The 7,815-nt window shown below is 38.4% G+C and overlaps 2 pseudogenes; both read right to left on the bottom strand.

Annotated features, from left to right (window-relative positions):
- Positions 1–465: 465 nt before the first annotated feature.
- Positions 466–4,723, bottom strand: LOC111913836 (zinc finger protein BRUTUS-like; annotated as a pseudogene).
- Positions 4,724–4,781: 58 nt separating this feature from the next.
- Positions 4,782–5,785, bottom strand: LOC111913835 (mitochondrial import inner membrane translocase subunit TIM23-1-like; annotated as a pseudogene).
- Positions 5,786–7,815: the final 2,030 nt, after the last annotated feature.

Here is a 7,815-nt window from a genome sequence, read left to right as displayed (position 1 = left end):
AAGATGACACACATTTTTGCGTATCGTAATTTTTATTTTTCTTTTAAAAAAAATTATTTATAGATTTACTAATTTTCAAATTAAATTTGCATTTCATGTTTCATAATAGAAAATAAAATACCATATACAAAAAATACAATCCATTACACAAATGTTAATGTCATACAAAATAAAATACAATAAATAAGAAACATAATTCATTGCACTAAAATGTCAAATACAAATAATCATTGCTAACTATATAACCTAATACTACATTGCTATTAAAGGACATCGTCATAACTCACTGAAGGTCTTGGAACAATGTTCTCGTCATCAACTCTTACACCAACCTTGCTTTAGTAGATGACTTTCACACAATCAATTTCAAAGAATTATACAAATAATCATAGGAGGCATACAAGATATCGAAAAATTTATAAGATTATCCAACCAAAATAAGATAACATAAAAAAAACATATCTGTTATATGACAGTGGCAACGGGATTTCTCCGGGTTGGCTTCAAAGGTGGTCTTCCGGTGGTGGCTGGTGGTCACCGAAAAACAACACATCAGTAAAAAAAACAAATCAAAGAATCCTTACCTGTTCTGTGGGCAGTGGCCACCGGATTTTGGGGGTGTTCAACGGCTCCCTTTGTTTTTGCTTTTTCACCAACACCAGACTTCTCCCCCTTTTGTTTCTTTCCACTTTTATCTGCATACATTATTAAAATTAAATATAATAATAATAATAATAATGATAATAATAATAATAATAATAATAATAATTACCAACCCTTTTGCTTTATCACTAAATATTTAGAGGTTCAGGGTTTTCAGGGAAACATGATAATGACCTTTATCTTTATCTAAATTCATTCGATTGAAATTCCATTTGTTTTTCTTACTTTGACATGTGATACTTGCTAGAACAGAAGAAGCAATCTCATTGGCTCCATAACTAATGGAACTCAAGATTCCACTAGATGATGATCTACCAAGTCCTTTAACATATAAAGAGGATAAAATCAATATTTTAAAAGGATGACCCCTCTGGTTGATCTATCACCTCAGTCCACCTTATAGCCCATTGGTGTAAAACTTGCGCCCAACCTGTTGTTATGAGTCCAAAGCAATATTCAGTAGAAAACTCAAGATTCAAATGAATCGTATTATGCACCTAGCTAGCTTGTTTAGCTATACATATAATTAAACAACTTTAAAAAGGGTACATAATGAGTGAACATACTGCCAACTGGCTATTAATTTTAAAGACTATTGCATGTGTCGTGTAGTGTTAATTTAAACCAGAAAGAAATCAAGTGAAACTCCATCATATATATATATATATATATATATATATATATATATATATATATATGTATATATATATATAGTTAGAGAGAGAGAGAGAGAGAAAGAAAGAACCTATTGTGCCTGAAGACAAGCATATATCCAAAAATGCCCTTGCACAACAAGGTGGATTGCAACCATTACTGGATTCCAAAAATGCCCTTGCAGGACAACAACCTGTTGTGCCTGAATACAAGCATATTTCCCTTGGACGCCCTTTGCAAGCCCAACCGGAGAACAGAGTGACAAGGGCAATATCAGAAGGAGGAGCTAACAAAAACCATGTGTTAAGAGTTAGAAACTTAGACTTCACAATGAAGAAATAAATAAACAATGGTTTGAGAAAATTTTGACAAAAATAGAAAAACCTGCCATATGCATATTGTGGCGAAATGATTTTGATTCCTCTTCAGTAAGTGATCCAACTAACCATGGTAAAACACATTCAATTACTCTCAAAGGCATTACACATAAACTTTGGTATAAGAGCTCTCGTTGTCTTTTAGGAGTAAAATGCTTGTGTGAAAGTGGGAGAACCTGAAATTGAAATCACATAAGGGCGTTATGGTAAATAAAAGTCATAAAAAGAAAGACTAGTGATTCACTATTTCACTCATTCACCTGAAGTTCTTCATTTTGAAAAGTTTCTCAATGATGGACATGATATGATCAGCATGTGAGCATAGCTTTGAGCAAAATTCAGATGAAGATGAATTTGCTCCCTCTTTTTCTATGCTTCAATCAAACATCTAAATTTGTCAAAGTCACTCTCTTCTTCTGTGTGTTCTTGGGCGAATGACAACTCAACATCTACAGCAGGGAATATAACTTTATCTTCCGTAATACTGCATTCAAAAGGATAAAATTAGTATCAAATTATCAATGTTTCAATATGCAAACTTGTCAAATTCACGTGATTGCTACAGAAGGGTACCTATGAAATATGCAAACTTCTGCAATAAATTGGAGTCTTTTATTAAACGCGGATATATCTGAAAAGTCTCCAGATAACTGTATCCTTCTAGCTGTTTCAGCTATACCAATTAATTATTTTATTATAGCTTTGTGCCAGTGTAATGTTTCATCTACAGGGCGATCAGGTAGTGAATCTGTGGAATCGTCAATTGACCTCAAGAAAGATTCTCGTTTTTTAGGTCTGGAAGATAAACATGGACAATAATGCCCTTCCTCACACTCTTCAGAGCTTTTTCGCTTTTTAAAACCATTTGCACCATCCATCCACGTGAATATAATCTTAAATTAGAATAAGAAGTAATTTGTCAGATAGGAACGAGAAAATGAGTAAAAGATGAACATGGACAAGAATACCCTTGCTGACCTGTTGAAGTAGCTTTTCTTATGGGATTACTTTGCATAAATAATTACGCATCTCATGGCGTTCTTCAGAAAATACAGAAGCTGAAAGCCATGGAAGAAACTCTGCCATCATGTTTATAGGAATGCTGCATAAAAATTGCCAAACTAACGAAGCTTGTTCCTCAAATGAAAATTTCTCAACGAGCAAGGGGAACACCTAAAATGAGAATTAACAATTATTTTATTTGAATATTGAGATAATAACATGATTCTTGGATAAACTTGTTAGACATTATTACCTGTTCTTCTTCTTTGGACATGTGTTGATTGATTGATGTTTGAAGGGCACATGTGCAGGATGCTAATTCTCTTCTAAAGCTTTCTTCATTTTGCATGTCTGAATCCAGTAATGTGAATAGTTGATCAAAGATGACACTTTCGCCCTTGTGTTCAAGAGAATACGTTCTAGCCACGTTCTTGACACGGATGTCTAAAGCTGGAAAAATAACCTGAAAGTATGAAAGAAATATACATGTTACAAATCTTATGCAACATAGCACCATATCTTTTTAGAATGAAGCCATTGATAAGAAAATTAGTAGGATTATTACTGTTGATATATAATATCAAAGAATGAAGCCACCAACAGTTGTTGGCCCAATAACAACCTGCAAAATCATTACTGTTGATATATAATATAAAATATTTATATGTTGAAAGTGAAAATTTAGAATGTGGGTCCCATTCCATTTACCTTTTTATTTGCTCTTGCGTATATGATCAATTCCTTGGTGTCAGATTAAAGAACACCTTCAGCTATAATAGCCACAACTCTGATGGTGGGCTGTTTGAGGGCAAGATTGGATAAAGCAGCAGCACTGTTGTAAAATAAGGAACAAATGTCATGAAACAATTGTTTTGTTGTGAATTTTTGTATTTTTAATTGACATGATGTGGTGTTGATGTGTTGTAGTATGATTTAGTGGGTTTATGTTTATTGAAACAATTTTTATCAATATAGTAACCAAGTTTCTGTTTTGCTCCAATTTTGAAACAGTAGGTGTAAATTACAAAAATGGTCCTAGGCTATAGGGAATTTTTGCAAAATTGGTCCTACTAAGTTTTTTTTTGCAATTTTGGTCCTTATTTGAAGTGTAACATTTTGGTCCCTGTTCCAAGTACAATAAGTATATTATCCTTTTCAGAATTTTTATAAATGTTTGTTGAAGTCACTAACCAACAACCGAGTTCTTGAAAAAAACGTTTGTGGGGGAGTAATCAATATCATTACTTCTTGTAACTTGAAAACTTTTAATAAATATAAAATTTGCAATTTTTAAGTCAAATTGATAGAAAGATTTAAGAATGATATAAAAGTAAAAACTTAAAAATTAAAACTGACCTTCTGTAGGACGCGAAATTAATAAATACATCTGCAGTAGGATGTGCAGCTCAAGCAACTTCAACTCTGCAAAAGCATAGAGCAATTTAATAGAGAAGCTGAGGGTTAGATGATTAGATCCTAACTTTTTACAAATTTACGCTCATCTATTATCTATTCCATTTCTCAAATACTTCAGTAACATCATTTTCCAGACACTACTTAATGGATAGTTGTTGTCTTGTTGATCATGGGAAATCAACTTGAGAGTTATCATTTGAATTTATGAAAACATGTAAAGATAAAAAAGTGAATTCGTCAGAAGAAAGTAAATATGTTACCGTTTGAATTCAGTTAATTTTTTTATCTTACCCTTGTCAGAATTCATCCAACTGGAGTAGAGTCAAAGAATACCATGGGGGCACGTGTAATTGAATCGGTAAATTTAGTAAAGAATGATTTGGAGGCATATTGTTCCTCTCTCAGACTCACCAACAACACGCGAGTTTAAACTTCGTGTTGTGTAGTCACAACAATTAGAACATGATAAATTTAAAGCCTTACAGCCCCTGTATCTGGAATAATCAAACATCAGAAATATTCATCAACCAAATATTCAATTTGTGTTCTCACCTGAACAAATATTCATCAACCAATAAAGCCACAAAAACCTGTGTTGATACAATTCCCATATCAAAGTCACTTACAAAGTACACAACATAAAGGGTTTTAACTATCAAGTGCACAAAACAAAATCACGCATTTCATTCCATGCCAAATTATGTCAATCATCTAAAATATTGTAAAATACTAAAATATTGTAAAAGACTACAAATGAATCACCTTTGGAGATCTCAAAAGACCAAAACTTGTAGTAAGATGAAATTGAATACAGATCGAGCTCAGATTGGTACGTATCTCTTCAAAATCTGCTTCCCCGTCACGACTAATCCCACCGCTATTCCACCAATAGCTCCGGCAACAACCGTCAACCTAGGGCCGGCCGCCGTTTTGTAAAGCACTCCAGTCGCTAATCCAACCACCACGCCCCAGTCGCTAATCCAACCACCATGCATTTCATTCCAGTTAACCCTAAGTTTCATGGTGTCTCTAGCCTCAGAAGCCTTCATGCCCTCTAAAAAACCTTTCCCGGCGCCAACTACTGCGCTGCTGAGGTAACCAATACCAATGTAGTATGTCAGGTTTTCTCCCCATGAACGCCGTTGAGCGATGGATTCCTCTTGAAAGAGGTATTCAGGAGATGTGGGAGGTTTATACAGGGTTTGTGCGGGGACTCTATAAGATCTTGGTAAGGATTGTATAGTTGACGGTTGTCGTGGTGGTCGCCGCTTTCGTTTTGATCTAAAGATCACGGTTGGTAATACAGGTCGTAGTTAGGGCTACGATTAGGGTTTCGATCTTTCAAGAATCTGATTCCAAAGGAGAGAGAGATAGAGCAAGAGAGAGAGAGAGAGAGAGAGAGAGAGAGAGAAGAACTGCATAAAGAACTATTAGCGTTTTTTGGTAGAGGATTTTAGAGGCGGGGTGTTTAATTTTTTGGGATTTCATTCCCCCCGAGCTATTAAAAATCAGAGACCGCACCTTCCTTAAAAAAATATAAAGCGACACGTTTACACGACGCACATTTTTATGATAGGTGCCCTCCGTGTTTTTAATTTTTTTTCTTGGACACTAATTTTAGGGCGCGCACAAAATGCGTGTTCTCTGTCCTTCAAATTTTGCAAAACTGACATTATTTTTTAGGGCACGCACAAATGCGTGTCCTCTATCAGCGAGTGTCATTGTTTGCGCGTCATTAAAGGGCTGTTTTCTAGTAGTGCGATGCTGGATCGGTCGGTGATCGTATTCATTGATGATATTTTGGTGTATTCGAGGTCTAGAGAACAACACGAGGAGCATTTGAGGGAGATCCTTGGAGTTCTGAGATCGGATAGGCTTTATGCCAAGTTCTCCAAATGTGAGTTCTGGTTACGAGAGGTTCAGTTTTGGGGCATCTAGTTAATCAGAATGGGATATTGGTCGATCCGGCCAAGATTGAGGTGGTCATGAGGTGGGAGGTGCCAAGATCACCCAACGAGATCAGGAGCTTTCTGGGTTTGGCCGGCTATTATCAGAGATTTATTAAGGATTTCTCCAAGATCGCCGTGCCACTCACCAAGTTGACCCGGAAGGGTGCTGCATTTTCTTGGGGCCCGGAGCAGCAGACCTCTTTAGAGACACTTCGCCAGAAATTATGCGAAGCCCTAGTATTAGCCCTTCTGGAAGGGATGGAGGATTTCGTGGTATATTGTGATACATCAATATCCGGATTGGGAGCGGTGCTTATGCATAGGGGGCATGTGATAGCATATGCATCGAGGCAGCTTAAGCCTCATGAGTCGAGGTATCCCACTCATGATATGGAATTGGGAGCGGTAGTGTTCGCCCTCAAGATCTGGCAACACTATCTGTACGGGGTTCGGTGTACGATATACACGTACCACAAGAGCTTGAAGTATTTGATGGATCAGCCCAACCTGAATATGCGCCAGAGGAGGTGGTTGGATGTGGTCAAGGATTATGATTGTGAGATCTTGTACCACCCAGGCAAGACTAATGTTGTAGCCGATGCACTGAGCCGTAGGGCGGAGAGTGCCCCGATGCGAGATGTTTGTTTGAGATTGACAGTGATGACCACGGTGTTGGACGCTATTCGTGGGGCCCAGGCTGAGGCCGTGAGGCTAGAAAGCCACAAGAGAGAGCGAGTTGTCGGTCTCGTATCGGAATTCGTTACCGATAGCCGGGGCTTATGACATTTCAGGGACGGATATTGGTACCGTCTGTGGGTGGGACGTGTACCATTTTGATGCAAGAGGCTCATCGATCGATGTTCTTGATCCATCCCAGGGCTACTAAGATGTATTTGGGCCTAAAAAGGGAGTATTGGTGGCCCTGTATGAAGAGGGTTGTCGCATGGTTTGTAGAGAGATGCTTGACCTGCCGCAGGGTTAAGGCCGAGCACCAGCGTCCACATGGTAAGCTGCAGCCGTTAGAGATTCCTGAGTGGAAATGGGAACATATTACCATGTATTTCATCACCAAATTGCCAAGGATTGCGAGAGGCGTCGATGCAATTTGGGTGATTGTGGACAGGTTGACGAAGAGCGCTCATTTCGTTGCTTTCAGTGAGAGCTCTTCCGCGGAGAGGTTGGCAGAGATGTATGTGAGAGAGGTGGTATCTCGGCATGGAGTGCCGATTTCGATTGTATCAGATCGAGATATACGTTTCACTTCCAGATTCTGGAAGAATTTTCATGATGAATTGGGTACGAGACTACATTTTAGTACCGCATACCACCCACAGACTGACGAGCAGAGTGATCGGACGATTTAGATGCTCGAGGACATGCTCCGAGCATGTGTGTTGGGTTTCGGCGGGATTTGGGACGCGTACTTGCCCTTGGCAGAGTTTTTCCTACAACAACAGCCATCATTCGAGCATTGGTATGCCACCCTTTGAGTTGTTGTATGGGAGGAGGTGTCGGACCCCCATTTGTAGGGGAGAAGTAGGGTAGCGTGTGATGGGTAGTACCGAGATCGTGCTTCAGACGACAGAGCAGATTCAACATGTCAGACAGAGGTTCTTGACCGCTCAGAGTCATCAGAAGAGTTATGCGGATAGACGCAAGTCCGAGCTCGAGTTTCAGGTCGGCGACTTCGTGCTCTTGAAGGTCTCTCCTTGGAAAGGAGTGATCGATTCAGGAAAAGGGGCAAGTTGGGGCCC

Source organism: Lactuca sativa, chromosome 5, assembly GCF_002870075.4.
Source record: "Lactuca sativa cultivar Salinas chromosome 5, Lsat_Salinas_v11, whole genome shotgun sequence".
Classification (NCBI taxonomy): domain Eukaryota; kingdom Viridiplantae; phylum Streptophyta; class Magnoliopsida; order Asterales; family Asteraceae; genus Lactuca; species Lactuca sativa.
The sequence above is the reverse complement of the archived record's forward strand: the minus strand, read 5'-3'. Positions and strand labels throughout refer to the sequence as shown.